Genomic DNA, 22,366 nt, shown 5'->3' on the forward strand with positions numbered 1-22,366 from the left:
AGACGGGCTGGACATCTGAATGATGCAGAGGAGGACTGGTGGGAAGTGTTGTGGTCAGATGAGACCAAAATCCAGCTCTTTGGCATCAACTCACCTCGCCGTGTTTGGAGGAGGAGGAATGCTGCCTATGACCCCAAGAACACCATCCCAACTGTGAAACATGGTGGTGAAAACATTCTGCTTTGGGGGTGTTTTTCTGCTAAGGGGACAGGACAACTGCACCACATCAAAGGGACGATGGACGGGGCAATGTACCATCAAACCTTGGGTGAGAACCTTCTTCCCTCAGCCAGGGCATTGAAAATGGGTCGCGGATGGGTGTTCCAGCATGACAATGACCCAAAACACACGGCCAAGACAACAAAGGAGTGGCTCAAGAAGAAGCACATTAAGGTCCTGGAGTGACCTAGCCAGTCTCCAGACCTTCATCCGATGGAAAATCTATGGAGGGAGCTGAAAGTTCGAGTTGCCAAACGTCAGCCATCAAACCTCAATGACTTGGAGAGGATCTGCCAAGAGGAGTGGGCCAAAATCCCTCCTGAGATGTGCGAACCTGGGGGCCAACTCCAGGAAACGCCTGACCTCTGTGATTGCCAACAAGGGATTTGCCACCAAGTACTAAGTCATGTTTTGTGAAGGGGATCAAATCCTTATTTCCCTCATGAACATGCAGATCAGTCATCATTTGTTAGACGCATTTCTGCTGAATTTGTTGTTGTATTCTGTCTCTCAGTGTTACACCGAACATTCGATTTGTAGACCGATCATTTCTTTGTGAGGGGCGAACATTCAACATCAGCAGGGGAGCAAATACGCATTTCCTTCACTGTAAATAAGGAAATGCTGGTAATTGGCATTCCTCGGAGGGGACATGTACACTGATCATCATGTGCCTGTGTGTGTTTTGTGTACGTATGTGTATACGTGTCTGTGTATATATATGTCTGTGTACGTGTGTGCGCATGTGTCTGTATGTATGTGTGTGTGTCTGTTTTTATGTGTGTACACACGTTTGCGTGTTTGTGTGTGTGTACACGTGTGTGTATTTTTTTCTTTTAACCTTGACTCCCTATTCCTGTCCTATCAGAACTGCTTTTTTATGACGTGTACATACTACCAGCAAGGACTGCTGCTCCTCTGAAAAGCATTCCATGCTCAGATCGCTTTTCAGCGGCATCTGACAGGTGGTATAGAGGCAATATGTTACCTCCTCACCACCTGTTTTAACCCCGTAAAAAGCGGCATCGCCACATCACAACGGCGTGCAATACACACACAATCGCGGGGTGGTTATAGTTCAACCCCATTCACCTGGAGGTATACTTCCATCTACGGCCACAATATGTGTATACCCCCAGCTGCTGCTTCTGCAGCTAAAGGGAAAGAAGTTGGGGGTGGAAAAACCAGCTCAATTGCATGGTTTTACCGCCCTCCAACCTCACAAGTGAACAGGCCCTTGGTTCACATCTGTGTGGCTGTGTGTAGGGCAGCCCATTCATTTCAAAAACACCCCGCATTACCCAATGTATGGGGGCACCCCTAAAGAGCAGAGCAGGGGCGAACTGACCGTTTGGAATCTCGAGCACTGCCCGGGGTCAGTAGGGGGCCCCATGAGATGCCCCTGGTACCTTTTTCATAGGCTTTTTTGAGTTTGGGCAAGGACACAGGGGCCCCATGATCCCCTATTGCCCGGGGGCCCCATGAGTTGTCAGTCCGCCCCTGGAGCAGAGCATATGCCTGCATGTCAGGCATGAGCGCTATTTTGCGTGCGGTCCGTGACACGCAGTAACGTGAACCAAGCCTTGGACAGGGGCGCCTCATGACGGAAAATACTTTTCAAGGGCGCCCCGACTGGAAAAAGGTTGAGAAACACCATTGTAAACCATGGCAGGCACAGAGGAAGAGGAGGAGGAAGGAGGAAGAGGAGGTGGAAGAAGTAAGAGGAGGAGGAAGAGGAGGAGGAAGGAGTAAGAGGAGGAGGAAGGAGGAAGAGGAGGTGGAAGAAGTAAGAGGAGGAGGAGGAAGGAGGAGGAGGAAGGAGGAGGGAGGAAGGAGGAGGGAGGAGGAGGGAGGAAGAGGAGGAGGAGGAAGGAGGAAGAGGAAGGAGGAAGAGGAAGGAGGAAGAGGAAGGAGGAGGAGGAAGGAGGAGGAGGAAGAGGAAGGAGGAAGAGGAAGGAGGAAGAGGAAGAGGAAGGAGGAGGAGAGGAAGGAGTAGGAGGAAGGAGGAGGAAGGAGGAGGAAGACGAGGAGGAGGAAGAGGAGGGAGGAGGAGGAAGAGGAGGAGGAAGAGGAGGAGGAAGAGGAGGAGGAAGAGGAGGAGGAAGGAGGAGGAGGAGGAAGGAGGAGGAAGGAGGAGGAAGGAGGAGGAAGGAGGAGGAAGGAGGAGGAAGAGGAAGGAGGAGGAGGAAGAAGAGGAAGGAGGAGGAGGAAGAGGAAGGAGGAGGAGGAAAAGGAGGAAGAGGAGGAAGGAGGAGGAGGAAGAGGAGGAACAAGGAGGAGGAAGAGGAGGAAGGAGGACGAAGGAGGAGGAAGGAGGAGGAAGGAGGAGGAAGGAAGAGGAGGAAAGAGGAGGAAAGAGGAGGAGGAGGAGGAGGGGGAAGGAGGAAGAGGAAGGAGGAAGAGGAAGGAGGAAGAGGAAGGAGGAAGAGGAAGGAGGAAGAGGAAGAGGAAGGAGGAAGAGGGAGGAGGAAGAGGGAGGAGGAAGAGGGAGGAGGAAGAGGAAGAGGAAGAGGGAGGAGGAGGAAGAGGAGGAAGGAGGAGGAAGGAGGAGGGAGCAGAGCACTGAGACTGGTCTTGGCGTGCAAACTAATAAACATGCACTACAGGCAGAGAGCACAGGAAGTCATCCCCGGATTTCTGGCAGGATCCCCACGGTTCAGATCTCGGAGAACACTTTGAGCTGTATAATCACCAGACCAACATGCAAATATTTATTGTTCAGGATTACGCTTTAGCAGAACGATTGCAGAGGCCGATCTATAAATCTCAAATACGTGACAGAGATCACGTATGACCATGAAGGCCACGACACGTTACCGTAAGGTGGACCTGTAATAATGAGGCATGTGATCGCTGCATGTACATTCACTTTCCCTTCAGGGTGACTGTTTGGAATAATGAATGACAACTGAACTGGTCACACTTGTCGCTACCAAAATCCGGGACGTTTTATTGCATGTGCATTGACACACACTGTGCAGGCTTTTGGGGTTTTCTTTTTTGGCAACATTATACCTCCCAATCTAATGGGCGGGGGGGGGGGGGGCATGCCTCTCTGCTGGCCGCCAAGTCGGAGGGGACAGGCCCTCTCCGCTGGTCACCAATCTAGGAAAGGCTACTCTGAACTGGCCACAAAGGGGAGGCGGGCCTTCTCCAGTGGGCACCAATCTAAGAGGAGGGGGTTCTCTCCATTGGCTACCAATCGAAGTGGGGACCTGTCTCAACTGATCACCAATATAAGACAGGTCCTCTCCCCTACTAGTCTCCAATCTATGGGGGGGCCTGTCCAATATCGGGTCGGGGATTTTAAATCCCATTCCAGTCTTTGCAGATGACACCAAGCTGTGCCGGGAATAACGTCCTTACAGGATGTCTCCAACTTACAAGCCGACCTCAATGCTCTGTGTAATTGGGGGACTATGGGGCCAATGAGGGCTAATGTTGGTAAGTGTAAGGTTCTGCACTTGGGGGCTACGAATATGTATGCATCACACATACTAGGGGGGTACAATGGGGGGGGGGGGGGGTCAATGGTGGAGAAGGATCTGGGGGGGTCAATGGTGGAGAAGGATCTGGGGGTTCTGGTAGATCACAAGCTTAATAATGGCATGCAATGCCAAACTGCGGGTTCTCAAGCGAGCAAAATCCTCTCTTGTATTAGGAGAGGTATAGACTCCAGAGAGAGATATCATCCCCCCCTCCCCTCCCCTCCCCCAGTACAAATCATTAGTAATACCTCATCTGGAATATGCAGTTCAGTTTTGGGCACCAATTCACAAAAAGAACATTGGGGAACTGGAGAAAGTGCAGAGAAGGGCAACCAAACTGATAAGAGGCATGGAGGAGCTCAGCTATGAGGAAAGATTAGAGGAACTGAATGTATTCTCTACTGAGAAGAGGAGATTAAGGGGGATATGATCACCATGTATAATACATAAGGGGGGATATGATCTCCATGTATAATACATAAGGGGGGATATGATCTCCATGTATAATACATAAGGGGGGATATGATCTCCATGTATAATACATAAGGGGGATATGATCTCCATGTATAATACATAAGGGGGATATGATCTCCATGTATAATACATAAGGGGGGGTATGATCACCATGTATAATACATAAGGGGGGATATGATCTCCATGTATAATACATAAGGGGGGATATAATCTCCATGTATAATACATAAGGGGGATATGATCTCCATGTATAATACATAAGGGGGGATATGATCTCCATGTATAATACATAAGGGGGGATATGATCTCCATGTATAATACATAAGGGGGATATGATCTCCATGTATAATACATAAGGGGGGGGTATGATCTCCATGTATAATACATAAGGGGGGATATGATCTCCATGTATAATACATAAGGGGGATATGATCTCCATGCATAATACATAAGGGGGGATATGATCTCCATGTATAATACATAAGGGGGGGGGGGGATATGATCTCCATGTATAATACATAAGGGGGATATGATCACCATGTATAATACATAAGGGGGGATATGATCTCCATGTATAATACATAAGAGGGGATATGATCTCCATGTATAATACATAAGGGGGATATGATCTCCATGTATAATACATAAAGGGGGGGGATATGATCTCCATGTATAATACATCAGTGGTTCATATAGTGAACTCGGTGGAGTTATTCCCCCTGAGGTCATCACAGAGGACAAGGGGGCGCTCTTTATGTCTGGAGGAAAAGAAATGTAATCTCCAAACACAGAAAGGTTTCTTCACAGTAAGAGCTGTGAGAATGTGGAATGGACTCCCTCAACAGTTGGTTGTGGCCAGCTCAGTGGATTGCTGTAGGAAAGTCCTGGATTCTTTCTTGGATACACAGAATATAACTGGATACTAACATTTATAGGGAAAGTTGATCCAGGGAATATCTGATTGCCTCTCGGGGATCAGGAAGGAATTTTTCCCCTGCAGGAGCAAATTGGATCGTGCTTTGCTGGGTTTTTGCCTTCTTCTGGATAAACTGTGGGTGTAGGATTATAACTTTTTTTTTTTTTAAATGATTGAACTGGATGGACCTTTGTCTTTCTTCAGTGAGACTATGTATGTAACTAGTCACCAATCTATGGGGGGGGGGGGCACTCCCTACTTGTCACCAATCTATAGGGGGCCTCTCTCCACTGGTCGATCTAAGAGAGCACTTCTGTACTGGTTACCAAAATGGGGTCCCCTCTCTACGGATCTTAGGTAATGTACTTCTCCACTGACCACCAATCACAGAAAAGGCTGCTCTGAACCAGCCACCAATCAAACAAGGGCTCCTCAACACAAAACCTGAGCACAGCGTCTGTTTAATGATCACAAATCTAAGAGCGGGCAACTCTCCACCGGCCACCACCCATCATCAGGGTGCATCTCTTCACCATCCACAAATCGAAGAGGGGGTAACCTGTCCCTGTCCATCTGTCATCTATTTGTCCTTTCTCTCCTGCATACCTTGTCCTCTCCTCTGCCCACGTCTGTTTGTCATCTTGTCTACTACCATACATGTGTGGCTTCTCCTCTATCCCTTTCTGTGTCCATCTGCCCTCTTTTCTTTCCCTGTCCATGTCCATCCATCCTCTGTTCATGCTTGTCCTTCCTCTCCTCCTGTCTGCCCCTCTGTCCACATCTATCTGTCTGTCAGTCCGTCCCTCTGTCCACGTCCCGCCGTCCGCCCCTCTGTCCACGTCCGGCCGTCTGCCCGTCCGCCCCTCTGTCCACGTCCGGCCGTCTGCCCATCCGCCCTCTGTCCACGTCCGGCCGTCTGCCCGCCCGCCCGCCCCTCTGTCCACGTCCGGCCATCTGCCCGCCCGCCCCTCTGTCCGCGTCCGGCCGCCCGCCCCTCTGCCCACGTCCGGCCGTCCGCCCGCCCCTCTGCCCACATCCGTCCGTCCGTCTTTCTGTCCGCCCCTCTGTCCACGTCCGGCCGTCTGCCCGCCCGCCCCTCTGTCTACGTTCGGCCGTTTGCCCGCCCGCCCCTCTGTCCACGTCCGGCCGTCTGCCCGCCCGCCCGCCCCTCTGTCCACGTCCGGCCGTCTGCCCGCCCGCCCCTCTGTCCACGTCCGGCCGCCCGCCCGCCCCTCTGCCCACATCCGTCCGTCCTTCTGTCCGCCCCTCTGTCCACGTCCGTCCGTCTTTCTGTCCGCCCCTCTGTCCACGTCCGTCTGCCCCTCTGTCCACGTCCGTCCGCCTGTCCGCCCCTCTGTCCACATCCGTCCGCCTGTCCGCCCCTCTGTCTACGTCTGTCCGCCTGTCCGCCCCTCTGTCCACGTCCGTCCGCCTGTCCGCCCCTCTGTCCACCTCCGTCCGCCCCTCTGTCCGCCCCTCTGTCCACCCCTCTGTCCACCTCCGTCTGTCTGTCCGCCCGCCCCCCTGTCCACCTCCGTCTGTCTGTCCGCCCCTCTGTCCACCTCCGTCTGTCTGTCCGCCCGCCCCCTGTCCACGTCCGTCTGTCTGTCCGTCCGCCTGTCCACGTCCGTCTGTCTGTCTGCCTGTCCACGTCCGTCTGTCTGTCCGTCCGCCTGTCCACGTCCGTCTGTCCGTCCGTCCGCCTGTCCACGTCCGTCTGTCCGTCCGTCCGCCTGTCCACGTCCGTCTGTCTGTCCGCCTGTCCACGTCCGTCTGTCTGTCCGTCCGCCTGTCCACGTCCGTCTGTCCGTCCGTCCGCCTGTCCACGTCCGTCTGTCTGTCCGCCCCTCTGTCCACCTCCGTCTGTCTGTCCGCCCCTCTGTCCACCTCCGTCTGTCTGTCCGCCCCTCTGTCCACCTCCGTCTGTCTGTCCGCCCCTCTGTCCACCTCCGTCTGTCTGTCCGCCCCTCTGTCCACCTCCGTCTGTCCGCCTGTCCACGTCCGTCTGTCTGTCCGTCCGCCTGTCCACGTCCGTCTGTCCGCCCCTCTGTCTCTGCTCACATCTGTCTGTCCTTGTCCACATCTGTCTGTCTGTCCTCTCCTCTGTCCTTGCCCACACCTGTCTGTCCTCTCCTCTATCCATGTCCATCTGTCTGTGATCCATCCCTGTACATGTGTGTCTGTCCCCTCCTCCATGTATATACACCTCTATCCCTGTCCGTCTGTCTGTCCTCCATTCTCCCCTCCCCCACCATCCGCTCCTCAGTCCCCCCATCCTCCCTCCCCTCCCCCTCACTCACCCGGTCCTCCTCTCCTCCGGCTCTCACCGCACAGAGGAACAATAATAACACCACACACGGCGGATGTGACGTCACCGCACTCTCTCTACCGGAGCGCTCTGCGGCTTCCTCTCGCCCGAAATGCAGCGCGACAGGAGGGGCGGAGCCATGCGAGGGGCGCGGCTGCCCAGTAACGCTGATAGGTAGAGAGGAAAACGCCGCAGTTCCGCAAGTGACTACAGGGAGCCTTCCTCGTCACGTGACCCTCATAACCGGCACTAGAGTAGAGATAAGCCCCTCAATTATGGCGAAGTAAGTGTCCCTCAAAGGCGCCATCTTTCTGAAGACCTTCATTATTCTACTGCTTCCTTTTCATTTTTTCATCCCTCTCTTTGGGGTGGTAGTAAACCCAACAGCAAACACTTACTGTATTGCAGCTTGCCAGTTCTTATTTGTGGTGGCTGCATTAGTTTTCTTTTTTTAGGCTCTTTCTTTATTTTCATCTGCAGATTCAGCCAATAAGTCTGTTGTTTTTCAAAAGAACAAGCTGTCCTGCAGATGTAGCATTTAGAGGACTGTGACAAACCATTTACTTCTGACAGGATTGCTTACAGTGATCGTTTTTTATTCATTTATATAAAATCTTTATCCCAAAAGGAACACAACTGTTTGCTGTAACTGATAACAAATATTAGCTGGAGTTTGGCTTCAATTTGTTAGTGCATTTAAATCTGCTAGTCCATCTAACACTCCCCTCCCCCCAGACTGACAGTGCTGCTGTCTGCTGTGCCTCCTGTGCTCCTTCCTCCAGAGTGGGGGCGCTCTAATACAGGAGATGTATTACTGGCCAGATCACCAGGTGAAAACAGAAAAAAAAAAAACTAAAAAAGAAAAAAAATGCAACCACCACATCTAATGATTGGTAAGCTGCAATATGTACATTTGTTGGTTTTGAGTTTAATACCACTTTTAATATATACATTTTAAATAGATATCATACTAGTTTTAGTTCAGCACCTTCTGGTAAAATTAAAAGTAAAACAGAGGAACGTGGACATATGTTACTAATCTAACTTACCTCCATGTGCCAAGAAAACCCTCCAATTAAAGAGGGACCAAGTAATTACAGCCTTGACCATTACCCAACTTGGTTGGACCCTGCAGTTTAGATGTCCAAACATTTTGCTTGGTTCGTCAAGGGTCTGTAAATGTTCCCATCACTTCCAAACCATGTCCGGGAATAGAAAAAAGGACAGACAGACTTATCCAGTAGAGGACAGATGGACATGCCCAAGATGAGATAGAGGGATTTGTGCAGGAGAGGACAGTCAGACGTGCCCAAGAGAGGGCAGAGCTTCTTGTCCAGGAGAGGACAGATGGACGTGTCCACGATAGGACAGAGGAATGTGTCCAGTAGAGGACAGATGGACTTGCCCAGGAGGAGATAGAGGGACATGTTCAGGAGAGGACAGTCAGATATGCCCAGGAGAGGGAAAAGGGTCTTGTCTAGGAGAGGACAGTCAGACGTGTCCAGGAGAGGACAGAGGGACATGTCCAGGGGGGACAGACAGACATATCCAGGAAAGTACAAATGGACATGTCCAGGAGAGGACAGAGGGACTTGTCTGGGAAAGGACAGACAGACACATCCAGTAGAGGACAGATGGACATTCCCAGGAGGAGATAGAAGGATTTGTTCAGGAGTGGACAGTCAGACGTGCCCAAGAGAGGGCAGAGCTTCTTGTCCAGGAGAGGACAGATGGACATGTCCACGATAGGACAGAGGAATGTGTCCAGTAGAGGATAGATGGACTTGCCCAGGAGGAGATAGAGGGACATGTTCAGGAGAGGACAGTCAGACGTGTCCAGGAGAGGACAGAGGGACATGTCCAGGGGGGAAAGACAGACATATCCAGGAAAGTACAAATGGACATGTCCAGGAGAGGACAGAGGGACTTGTCTGGGAAAGGATAGACAGACAAATCCAGTAGAGGACAGATGGACATTCCCAGGAGGAGATAGAAGGATTTGTTCAGGAGAGGACAATCAGACATGCCCAGGAGAGGGCAGAGCTTCTTGTTCAGGAAAACACAGATGGACATGTCCAAGATAGGACAGAGGAATGTGTCCAGTAGAAGACTGATGGACTTGCCCAGGAGGAGTTAAAGGGACATGTTCAGGAGAGGACAGTCAGATATGCCCAGGAGAGGGCAAATGGTCTTGTCCAGGAGAGGACAGACAGATGTGTCCAGGAGAGGAGAGAGGGACATTTCTAGGAGAGGACAGACGGACGTGTCCAGGGGGGACAGACAGACATATCCAGGAAAGTACAGAGGGACATGTCCAGGAGAGGACAGAGGGACTTGACTGGGAAAGGACAGATGGGCACATCCAGTAGAGGACAGATGGACATGCAAAGGAGGAGATAGAGGGATTTGTTCAGGAGAGGACAATCAGACATGCCTAGGAGAAGGTAGAGCTTCTTGTCCAGGAGAGAACAGATGGACATGTCCATGATAGGACAGAGGAATGTGTCCAGTAGAGGACAGTCAGATATGCCCAGGAGAGGGCAGAGGATCTTGGCCAGGAGAGGACAGACATATTTGTCCAAGAGAGGAGAGAGGAACTTATCTAGGAGAGGTCAGAGGGACATATCCAGGTGGGACAGATAGACATATGCAGGAAAGTACAGAGGGACGTGTCCAGGAGAGGAAAGAGGGACATGCCCTGGAGAAAATAGAAGAACATGTTCTGTAGAGGACAGTCAGATGTGCTTAGGAGAGGGCAGAGGGTTGTGTCCAGGAGAGAAGAGATGGATGTGTCAAGTAGAGGACAGAAGGGAGTGTCCAGATGTGCCTAGCAGAGGACAGACTGACTTGTCCAAGAGAGGACAGATGCATGTGTCCAGGATAGAACAGAAGCATTTGTCCAGATAAGGACAGATGGACATTTCTAGCAGAGGATTGATAGATGTATCCAAAAAAGGACAATGGGATGTGTCCACGAGAGGACATAGAGATGTGTCCAGAAGTGGGCAGAGGGACGTGTCAAGGAGAGGACAGATGGACGTGTCCAGGAGAGGACAGATAGATGCGTACAGGATAGAACAGAAGCATTTGTCCAAAGGACAGATTGACATTTCTAGGAGAGGATAGATGGACATGTCCAGGAGAGGACATTCGGACATGCCCAGGAGAGGACAGAGGGATGTGTCCATGAGCAGACAGCCGGACATGCCCAGGAGAGGACAGAGGGATGTGTCCAGGAGAGGACAGCCGGATGTGTCCAGGAGAGGACAGCTGGATGTATTCAGGCGAGGACAGAGAGATGTGTCCAGGAAAGGACAGCAGGATGTGTCCAGGAGAAGACAGAGATGTGTCCAGAAAAGGACAGATGGACATATTCAAGAGGGTATAGAGAGATGTGTTCAGGAAAGGACAGATAGATGTGTCCAGGATAGAACAGAAGCATTTGTCCAGAAAGGGACAGATGTACATTTCCAGGAGAGGACAGATGTGTCCAGTAGTAGGCAGAGGGATATGTCAAGGAGAGGACAGTAGGACGTGTGCAGTAGATGACAGATGAATGTGTCCAGATAAGGATAGCAGGAAACATCCAGAAGAGGACAGGGGAGATGTGTCCAAGAGGGGACAGAGAGAGACGGGTCCAGGAGAGAATAGAGGGATGTGTGAAGGAGAGAACACATGGATTTGCCCAGGAGACAAAAGATGAACGTGTCCAGCAAAGAACAGAAGGACTTGTCCAAGAGGAGACAGAGGGAAGTGTCCAGAAGAGGAAAAAGGAAGTGTGCAGAAGAAGACAAAGGGACATGTCCAGGACAGGAAAGATGGAGGTGTTAAAAAGAGGACAAAGGGACATGTCCTATAAAGGACACCTGGACATGTCCAGGTGGGAACAGAGGGACATTTTCAGGAGAGGACAGAGAGACGTGTCCAGGAAGGGAGAGATGGAGTGTCCAGAGGAGGATTGATAGACGTGTCCAAGAGGCGGCAAAGGTTGTCAGAAGAGGACAGATGGACGGTTTTCACTGGCTTGGATGGCTTGAAGGTGGCCTATATGACTGTTTGGTACCAATACTTGACTGTACTGCAGAATAACGTGGAACTGATAAGTGGACCAAGGCGTGTTCTCTGGAGATAGCTTGTTGTACCACGGCATAGAAGTTACAGTCAGGTCCATAAATATTGGGACATCAACACTATTCTAACATTTTTGGCTCTATACACCACCACTATGGATTTGAAATGAAACAAACAAGATGTGCTTTAACTGCAGACTGTCAGCTTTAATTTGAGGGTATTTACATCCAAATCAGGTGAACGGTGTAGGAATTACAACAGTTTGCATATGTGCCTCCCACTTGTTAAGGGACCAAAAGTAATGGGACAATTAGCTTCTCAGCTGTTCCATGGCCAGGTGTGTGTTATTCCCTCATTATCCCAATTACAATGAGCAGATAAAAGGTCCAGAGTTCATTTCAAGTGTGCTATTTGCATTTGGAATCTGTTGCTGTCAACTCTCAAGATGAGATCCAAAGAGCTGTCACTATCAGTGAAGAAAGCCATCATTAGGCTGAAAAAACAAAACAAACCCATCAGAGAGATAGCAAAAACATTAGGCGTGGCCAAAACAACTGTTTGGATACTGTTTGTATATGAGATCAGACAAGCTTTTTTATTTTACTGTTTGTAATAAAAGGATGAGTTTTAAGAAATGTGTCTACTCTAAAGCTGGCCATACACTGTTCAATATTTAACAGATTAATGTATGCTAACAGCACGGATAGACCAATCCCCCATGGCGGGCTATTGTATTCTGACAGGTAGTGCCAATCAGATGCAGGCGATGTTCGGCCAACAGTTTTCTGCCTAGCTTGTTCAATTTTTCAATCGAAGAATGCTGGGTGCGAGGCAGGCCTGGACTGGCCATAGGGCACACTGGGCATTTGCCTGTTGGGCTGGGTCCACCACCGGGCCGCATATCCTCGGGGCTTTTGAAACAGCTGCAGCAGCTGGGCTGCTCCTTGAGCCCACACCGCTCACCTGGCCTCTACATGGCTGGCTGTTCAGCTGTCGGGGGTGGAAACAACAGGGTCTAGGAACGGAAATGATAGGTCAGCTGACCGTGAAGGGGGAGGAGCTGGTGGAGATCCCACGGCCTGACGTCAGGCATAGGTGTCAAACTGCAATTAGAAAAGAAAAAAAAAACAATTTTTGAATTTAACTGTTTGGTGTGTGTAATGATCCACCTGGCGGTACCTCTGGCAGTCCACCGGACAGGATTCCTCAGAGCGCGGAGTCTAAGTCCCGGTCTACTTGTTCACCAGGGCCCCTGATGGTGGGGATGGACTTGGAGCAGACCAGGACCAGGTCACGACCTCTGAGTACTCCCACCCGTGGCAGAGGGGTCCGCAGGGGATATCTACAAGAGGAGAGCCTGATGTGAAGAGGCCAAACGGGCCCGAGCAGGATGGATGGACGGATGAATGATAATTTCGTGGTCAGACAGGCTGGGTCGTTACCGTGGGAGCAGCGAGGTACAAGGCGGCAGGCAGAGGAGAGTCGGGTCACACGCAGGGTCAATACCAGAGTTTCAGATCCAATAGGGGCAATCCAAAGAGAGGTCAGGCAAGCCAGAGGTCAGGGCAGGAGAATACAGCAAGTCAGAGGCAATCCGGGTCAGCAACAGTCAATCTACACAGGAACAGAAGCAGGGGAACACAGGATAGACCTAATGGCAACCAGTGTCAGCGCAGGGAATCTTTAAATACTGCGCCCTGCGCTGTCATTGGTGCCCAGCGCGCACCCGCGGCACCCAGTGTGCATGCGCGAGTACCCCTCTGCTGCGGCCGGCCAGGACCTAGCGCCCGTAGCCCGGCGCGAGCCGGCAAACCGCGCATGCGCCGGATCGGATGCCAGGGCAGACCCTGACAGTGTGCTAATATGCTGCCTTCACTTTACCTTCTGGTATCCTCCGCTCAGTATTTGCAATAACCTCTAGCAGCCAGGCAGTGAGTAGCAGTGATGTGCAGTAACCTCTAGAAACCAATCAGCGAGCGGTAATGATGTGCAGTAACCTCTAGCACCCAATCAGCAAGAGGTAATGATGTGCAGTAACCTCTAGCAACCAATCAGTGAGCGGTAATGATGTGCAGTGACCTCTAGTAACCAATCAGTGAGCGGTAATGATGTACAGTGTCCTCTAGCAACCAGCCAGTGAGTGGCAATGATCTGCTGTGATGTCCTGTGATTTTGAATATAAAAAAAAATGCCAAAAATGTAATATATTTACATAATTCCAAATGATTGATAAATTACAGTGACTGAAGCAGGATAAATATAATTAAAAGATATCGAGAAACCGGTAGTTGTCATTATTTGTAATTTGGTTTAAAAAGAAAAAAACAGACTGCTCAGTCTAAACTGCCTGGGCCAATTTTTTTGTCCCAGTCCGGGACTGATGGGAGGGAGACAACGACATGGCGAATTTCCTCTGGTTCCTCGGGATCCAGCTGAAATTTGCATAGCATATGGCAAGCTTTAACCACTTGCTGTCTGTCTGCAGTACTTTTACTGTGGGAAAGCAGCACACTAGGCTCAGCACTGTAAATATGCGTTGCCTGACACGTGCACTGGGGTGCCCACCGCGCCACTTCTGTGACCGGCACTTCTGTGACCGGCGGATTTCTGTTACTGGCACACACATGATCACAATGTACACAAAACTGATATAAAAGACTTTCATTTATATCACCTGTGCTTACTCTAGTGATGATGTGATTGGCCCATGACTATCACAGCCCCCTTTACCATGTTATAGCTGTGGGCCAATCACAGCATCACTACAGTAAGCACAGCTGTTATGAATGAAAGTCATTCATGACAGTTCAGACGATTGTTGTTACAGTGATCATCACAAAAATCCTTGATCACCCATCCAGAGTAGTACAGTGTCACTATGGTGACACTGAACTACTCTGATGACAATATGTAAAACAGACAAAAAAAAAATGTAAAAAAGAAATAAAAGGTTAAAAGGTTTTTTTACATACTGTCACCAGTGGTGTATTTAGGTTTCGTGCTGCCCTAGGCAATACAAAAATCTGCTCCCCCCAACACCACCACGGAAAGACCCTGACACCGACCAAAACCCCCCTCCCGCATGAAGAGAACCTGACATTGACCAACAACACCCCAGCCCTGCCCTCACCCAAGAGAGCCTTCCCCTACCACTGCCCCCCATACACTGGCAACCCCCGGCAAAAGAGAGAAGACACTCACCTTCACAGCTCCGGACATCCCCGGAAACGAGAGTCAGGCTCTGCATACACCATCAAGCAGCCTCTCTCAGATCCCACCTGTGCCCCATGCTGCGCGTTTCCCTTCTTCCATCCCTTCCTTTGGGGGGTGGCGCTGCCCCCCTGAAAAATGCTGCTGCCCCCCTGAAAAATGCCGTCCTAGGCAAATGCCTTGTTTGCCTTGTGGTAAATACACCCCTGACTGTCACCAGTCAGTATCCTTGATCACCACCACACCAGTCATATGATGACGTACTGCACTGGTGACAGTATAGTAAAAAAACAAACCTCCAACTGCAAGCAAAAAAAGACCCCTCCCTCAACAATAGATCCCTCCCAGTAATAATTGACCCCCCCAGCAACATGATACCCCCCAAGCAACAATGGACCCCTCCCTCAATGATAGATCCCCCCCCCCAAGTGAAAATAGCTCCCCCAGCAGCCAACATCAATGGACCCTCCAGCACACCCCACCACCCCTTGCCACTATTTACCCCTTGAGGAATGTGCACTCCCACTGAAAGAAAGCCCTGAGCGTGGCCTTTTGGTGAGGTCAGGGGCCACGGTTGAGGCTCCCTTTATATCTCATAAGCTGACATCCACTGATCTAGGGAAAGATAGGGAATGGAGTATTCTTGGTGGGCTTCCTCTGAGCAGGTGTCAGGAATCGCGGAATACGCCGCGGCCCGCGGGTGTGCGCATGCGCAGAGTACGCTGGCACACGAACATGCAGGCTTTAGGACTGGGGTCGGCGGCAATTGCGGTTGCGCATGTGCACTCGCGCACACGGGCGCGCGCCTTGCACCAATGATGGCGCGGGGCACGCTATTTAATCCAGCTCCTGTAGGGCTCACGTTGCTGTATGGTCTTTTCCTGTTATCCTGTGTTCCTGAGAGATTGCCTTGTTGCCAACCCTGCCTGACCCTGATCCATTGACTGTCTCCTGCTCTGATCCCTGGCTTGTCTGACCATTCTCCTGTCTTATCCCATACGTTTGACCTCCTGTTGCTGAACCTGTCCTGTGACCCATTTATCCTTCTGCCTGCCGCTTGTACCGTTCCGCCTCCACTGTTACCGACCTGGCCTGTCTGACTTCGCTCACTCCACCTCTTCACATCAGGCTCTCACCTGCTACGTACGACCGGCAAGTGCCTCTACCACAGCTGGTTGCAACCAGGGGCTGCGACCTGGTTTCGGCCTGCTCCAAGTCCATCCCCACCATCAGGGGCTCTGGTGAACAAGCAGGTCAGAGCTTAGACTCCGCGCCCTGGGGAATCCTGGTCTGTGGAGTGCTAGAGGCTACTGTCGGTCGGTCCCTAACAGCAGGAGATGAAATGACGGAGACAAAACAATTTTCTGCCTCTGCTGATGCAGGAGAGCCAGCATATACAGACATCTAAGGCCATTACTTTTTTTCAAAGAAAAGGTGTTAAAGCGGAGCTCTACCCAAACGGGGAAGTTCTGCTTTAAGGATTGGTGGATTGGTCTCCTGCGCCCGTTAAGGATTGGCACCTTTGGGAAGTGGGGGGACGAGTAACAGGTACCTGCTCCCACTTCCCCTGTGATTGCTTAAGCCAGGTGTCAAGAGAACCAGACAGCACACAGAGACAGACTGCATGGAACCCAACGTGTGGGCTTTTATTGGGGAGGTTTTTGGGGCACAGACAACAGCTCCGCTAGTCCACAGATCCACACCAGACACAGCAAAGTTCTCTGGAAGGTAATATGGAACAACAGGGGTATGGTAATCCACAGGGCTCAGTAAGGCAAGGGCGGGGTGGCTCTGCGGGACTTCAGGTTCCTGGGGAGAATTGGGCCCAGTCCCTTGGGCAGCACGGTACTAGTCCACCTACTGCATGCAGGGAGCCGGACACAGAGGGCTACAGTCCACACTGGCAACACAGGGTTAATCCACACAGGCAGCTTCAGGCAGGGAAGGGTTAAGTCCATTCAGCTCACGGGCAACAAAGAGTTCAATCCAGGCAGGGAAAATGTCCATCCCGCAGGCTCACAGGGAACAAGAGGTAAGTGCAGCCAGAGAAAATGTCCAGCCCGCAGGCTCACAGGGAACAAGAGGTAAGTCCAGCCAGGGAAGAGGTTCCAGGCAGCAGAGAGTTCACCCCACACTGGAGAGGATCCAGCAGCAGACGGACAGTCAGATCAGTCAGGAAGATGAGGAGGGGGACGGGGGATGGTCGTATGAGAGAAGCTGGCACTCAGCACAGTCTTCCCTCACACACGCAGCCAGGAGAACAGAAGGGGGGTTTTCCTTGCTCTCTCTTAAGTAGGGAGCGGGGCGCCTTGCTGCTGCAGTGGTAACCCGATACTTCCTGTCGGGTTACCATGGCAATGGGTCCTGTCTCCCAGGTCTCCAGACCCGCCCAGGGAACACGGCCTCCGGTATGGAGCCTGGGAAGATGTGCATGAGGGGGAAGGGAGGAGGGGGGCCTGTTTGTGGATTCCCTCAGCAGGGGGCCAGACTGCCAGGGACAGGGGGGTGAAGGGCTGCCTGTGTCAGGGACACGGAGGACTAGAAGTCCCAGCATGGACGGGACAGAAAAGTGAGGGGCTGAAGAGGAGTGGGGGGTGGCAGGCAGCAAACCTAGAGGATTGGGGAGGAAGGACCAGCTCCGTGACACCAGGGGTCTGCAAACTGCAGCCTGATGGCCAGATGTGGCCCTTTGCTACCCATTATCTGGCCCTTGGGGCACTATTCTTCCCACTGAGACCAACAATGCTGCAGTACGTCTTCCATTGAAACCAAAGATGGGGCACTATTCCTCCCACTAGAACCAATGATGGGGCACTATTCCTCCCACTGACACCAATGATGGGGCACTATTCCTCCCACTGACCCCTTGATGGGGCACTATTCCTCCCACTGACACCAATGATGGGGCACTATTCCTCCCGCTAATACCAATGATGGGGCGCTATTCCTCCCACTGACACCAATAATGGGGCACTATTCCTCCCGCTAATACCAATGATGGGGCGCTATTCCTCCCACTGATATCCATGATGGGGCACTATTTCTCCCACTAACACCAATGATGGGGCACTATTACTCCCACAGACACCAATGATGGGGCACTATTCCTCCCACTGATACCAATGATGGGGCACTATTCTTCCCACTGATACCAATGATGGGGCACTATTCCTCCCACTGATACCAATGATGGGGCACTATTCCTCCCACTGATACCAATGATGGGACACTATTCCTCACACTGACACCAATGATGGGGCACTTTTCCTCCCACTGATACCAATGATGGGGCACTATTCCTCCCACTGATACCAATGATGGGGCACTATTCCTCCCACTGATACCAATGATGGGGCACTATTCCTCCCACTAGAACCAATGATGGGGCACTATTCCTTCCACTGACACCAATGATGGGGCACTATTCCTCCCACTAGAACCAATGATGGGGCACTATTCCTTCCACTGACAACAATGATGGAGCACTATTCCTCCCACTGACACCAATGATGGGGCACTATTCCTCCCACTGACACCAATGATGGGGCACTATTCCTCCCACTGATACCAATGATGGGGCACTATTCCTCCCACTGACACCAATGATGGGGCACTATTCCTCCCACTGATACCAATGATGGGGCACTATTCCTCCCACTGACACCAATGATGGGGCACTATTCCTCCCACTGACACCAATGATGGGGCACTATTCCTCCCACTGATACCAATGATGGGACACTATTCCTCCCACTGATACCAATGATGGGACACTATTCCTCCCACTGATACCAATGATGGGACACTATTCCTCCCACTGACTGTGCGCACTGCCTGGGAGCGTGTGGCACCGCGATCGCTGTATGGCACCTCTGTGTGAGGTCCCGATCATGTGATCACTGATTGGCCAATCAATGATCACATGAATAGTAGTAAGGAAGATGTCACTTCTGACATCATTGCTTACTACTAGTGAAATCTGTGAATGATCACAGAGATCACATGGTACAGGGCCGTTTACAACATCCGTGTACCATGTGAAAAGCTGTGACCAAACACAGCCCTCAAAGCATTTCTCAATGGCTGCAAGAATGCAGCCAGAGAGAAGGAGAAATGATTGCTTTTACAGCCTTTATGGGTGTAAAAGAAATTAGTGTAAAAAAAGTAGTGACACATGTTAAAAAAAATAAAAATGCAAACAATTTTTTTGAAAAATTATAATTTTTGGTTATAAACTAATTTGGGTTATTATTTTTTTTTTTACTAAAAAGATAGTTGAATATCTTTTGGCCAAGAATTATGAAGAAAGATTGTATATTTGCAAAATTTTATAAGAAAAACACTTTTTTTTCAAAATGTTTGGATTTTCATTTATATAGCAAAAAAAATAAAAATCCCAGTGGTGAATAAATACCACCAAAATAAAGCTTTATGTGTCTTAAAAAAATGCTAAAAATTTCATATGGGTACAGTGTTGCATGACTGCGCAATTGTCATTCAAAGTGTGATAGCGCTGAAAGCTGAAAATTGGCCTGGGGGCGGGAAGGGGGGGAAAGTGTCCGGAATGGAAGGGGGTGAAAGTGTCCGGACTGGAAGGGGGTGAAAGTGTCTGGACCGGAAGGCGGTGAAAGTGTCCGGACCGGAAGGGGGTGAAAGTGTCTGGACCGGAAGGGGGTGAAAGTGTCCGGACTGGAAGGGGGTGAAAGTGTTCCTGACTGGAAGGGGGTGAAAGTGTTCCTGACTGGAAGGGGGTGAAAGTGTCCGGACTGGAAGGGGGTGAAAGTGTTCCGGACTGGAAGGGGGTGAAAGTGTCCGGACTGGAAGGGGGTGAAAGTGTCCGGACTGAAAGGGGGTGAAAGTGTCCGGACTGGAAGGGGGTGAAAGTGTCCGGACTGGAAGGGGGTGAAAGTGTCCGGACTGGAAGGGGGGGGGGGAAGTGTCCGGACTGGAAGGGGGGGGGGGAAGTGTCCGGACTGGAAGGGGGGGGGGGAAGTGTCCGGACTGGAAGGGGGTGAAAGTGTCCGGACTGGAAGGGGGTGAAAGTGTCCGGACTGGAAGGGGGGAAAGTGTCCGGACTGAAAGGGGGTGAAAGTGTCCGGACTGGAAGGGGGTGAAAGTGTCCGGACTGGAAGGGGGTGAAAGTGTCCAGACTGGAAGGGGGTGAAAGTGTCCGGACAGGAAGGGGGTGAAAGTGTCCGGACAGGAAGGGGGTGAAAGTGTCCGGACTGGAAGGGGGTGAAAGTGTCCGGACAGGAAGGGGGTGAAAGTGTCCGGACTGGAAGGGGGGGAAAGTGTCCGGACTGGAAGGGGGTGAAAGTGTCCGGACTGGAAGGGGGTGAAAGTGTCCGGACTGGAAGGGGGGAAAGTGTCCGGACTGAAAGGGGGTGAAAGTGTCCGGACTGGAAGGGGGTGAAAGTGTCTGGACAGGAAGGGGGTGAAAGTGTCCAGACTGGAAGGGGGTGAAAGTGTCCGGACAGGAAGGGGGTGAAAGTGTCCGGACAGGAAGGGGGTGAAAGTGTCCGGACTGGAAGGGGGTGAAAGTGTCCGGACAGGAAGGGGGTGAAAGTGTCCGGACTGGAAGGGGGGGAAAGTGTCCGGACTGGAAGGGGGTGAAAGTGTTTGGACTGAAAGAGGAGGAAAGTGTCCGGACTGGAAGAGGAGGAAAGTGTCCGGACTGGAAGGGGGTGAAAGTGTCCGGACTGGAAGGGGGTGAAAGTGTCTGGAGTGGAAGGGGGTGAAAGTTTTCAGACTGGAAGGGGGTGAAAGTGTCCGGACTGGAAGGGGGTGAAAGTTTTCGGACTGGAAGGGGGTGAAAGTGTCCGGACTGGAAGAGGAGGAAAGTGTCTGGACTGGAAGGGGGTGAAAGTGTCCGGACTGGAAGGGGGTGAAAGTGTCTGGAGTGGAAGGGGGTGAAAGTTTTCGGACTGGAAGGGGGTGAAAGTGTCCGGACTGGAAGGGGGTGAAAGTTTTCGGACTGGAAGGGGGTGAAAGTGTCCGGACTTGAAGTGGTTAATAGCAAAAAGTCAAAAATATTGTTTTTTTCTCAAAATTGTCGGCTTTTTTTTATTTATGGCACAAAAAAATTAAAACCGCACAGGCGATCAAATACCACCGAAAGCAAGCTCAATTTGTGGGAAAACAATTAATTTAATGTGGGTGCAGTGTTGCATGACCGCGCAATTGTCAGTTAAAGTAGCGTAGTGTTGTTTTGCAAAAAATGGCCCAGTCAGGAAGGGGGGGGGGGGATTCTCTGGAGGGCAAGTGATTAACCTCTTCCCGTCCGGCCCATGTCGATAAACGATAAATGGCTGGACGTGAGCGCTGCTGATGCGGGAGGACGTTTCTAAGCGTCGCCCCGCATCCATTGCCTTTGCGCGCTCCCTGGGAGTGAAGTTGCGCTTTAAGCGACAAGGGGTTGGGGAAGGTGACTACGGTCCCATAGGTAGAGTATGACTTTATGGAGCCGAAGCTTTGTGGGCATCTATGCAGAAGATTGGATGTCCCCCTATTGCTCAGGACACACAGTAAGTGTCTGTAGGCAGGAAGCCTCTGGTGGCGGGGTGTCCTAGTTCTGCATGGTGGGGACACATTTTCTCCGCTCTGACTTCACTAACATGGAGAAGTCATCTTGATTGTGTTCTCCTTCTGCTGGCGGTGCAGTTCTGCGCACTGAGATGAACCCTTCTGGGACGTCCATCTGATGGTGGAACATCTGCCTGTGTCTCGGAGACGAGGATGTGACATGACAGCCTCTCTGTGAGCAGTTATACTGACCTAGATTTTACCGCCCGGAATCCGGAGAGTCATAGCTTGAAGCTTACTCTCTGAGTCAGCCTGTCGTCGCTCTCATAACTTCCATCTTGTAAAGCTCAACTTCGGGCAAACAGCTGAAACACATACATGAGAGCTGTCCATCCACTCCCGAGATTTACACAGCTCTGCCACACAGCCCCATCTGTTAAGGAAGGAGACCTAATCAGGGGCGTAACTACAGAGGTCACCATTGTGACCCGGTCCCATTCTCCAGGGGGCCCATGTGGCTCCCCTCTACACCTGGACAGGAGAGGCGGCATATAGAGGAACCAATGCCCTCCATGTTCCTCCTGCAGCCTCTGAACGTATGCTTCTCCTCTCTCCCTCCCGGGAGGCATGCGGGAGGAACATGGAGAGATTGGTTCCTATATATGCCGCTCCTCCTGTCCATCTTTCTTCTGCTTCCAGCGGGCCCCTCTGCTCTCTCCTGGCCTCCCTGTGATCTTCCCCAGCAACTTCTGTGCTCTCCCCCCCCCCCATTCTTCTCTGGTTCCCTGCCATTTTCCCGTCCCCCCCTCCATGCTTTTCTCTGCTCTTCTGCTGTTCTCCAGTTCCTCATGCTCTTCTCCGGTCCCCTGCTCTTCTCTGGTCCCCTGCTCTTCTCCAGTCCCCTGCTCTTCTCCGGTCCCCTGCTCTTCTCCGGTCCCCTGCTCTTCTTTGGTCCCCTACTCTTCTCTGGTCCCCTGATCTTCTCCGGTCCCTCATACACTTCTCCGGTCCCCTGCTCTTCTCCGGTCCCTCATGCTCTTCTACAGTCCCCTGCTGTTCTCCGGTCCCTCATGCTCTTTTCCGGTCCCTCATGCTCTTCTCCGGTCACCTGCTCTTCTCTTGTCCCCTGCTCTTCTCCGGTCCCCTGCTCTTCTCCGG

General features: G+C 51.5%; 1 protein-coding gene across 1 annotated transcript in view; it reads right to left on the bottom strand.

Annotated features, from left to right (window-relative positions):
- Positions 1–7,574, bottom strand: part of MLF2 (myeloid leukemia factor 2) — a 47,984-nt gene extending 40,410 nt beyond the window's left edge. The window contains exon 1 of the mRNA XM_089661720.1: positions 7,398–7,574. The gene's annotated coding sequence lies outside the window, so the exon portion shown is untranslated. The remainder of the gene's footprint in view (positions 1–7,397) is intronic.
- Positions 7,575–22,366: the final 14,792 nt, after the last annotated feature.

This window comes from Staurois parvus, unplaced genomic scaffold (genome assembly GCF_062004578.1).
Source record: "Staurois parvus isolate SC_StPar_1 unplaced genomic scaffold, SC_StPar_1.0 ptg001376l, whole genome shotgun sequence".
Classification (NCBI taxonomy): Eukaryota; Metazoa; Chordata; class Amphibia; order Anura; family Ranidae; genus Staurois; species Staurois parvus.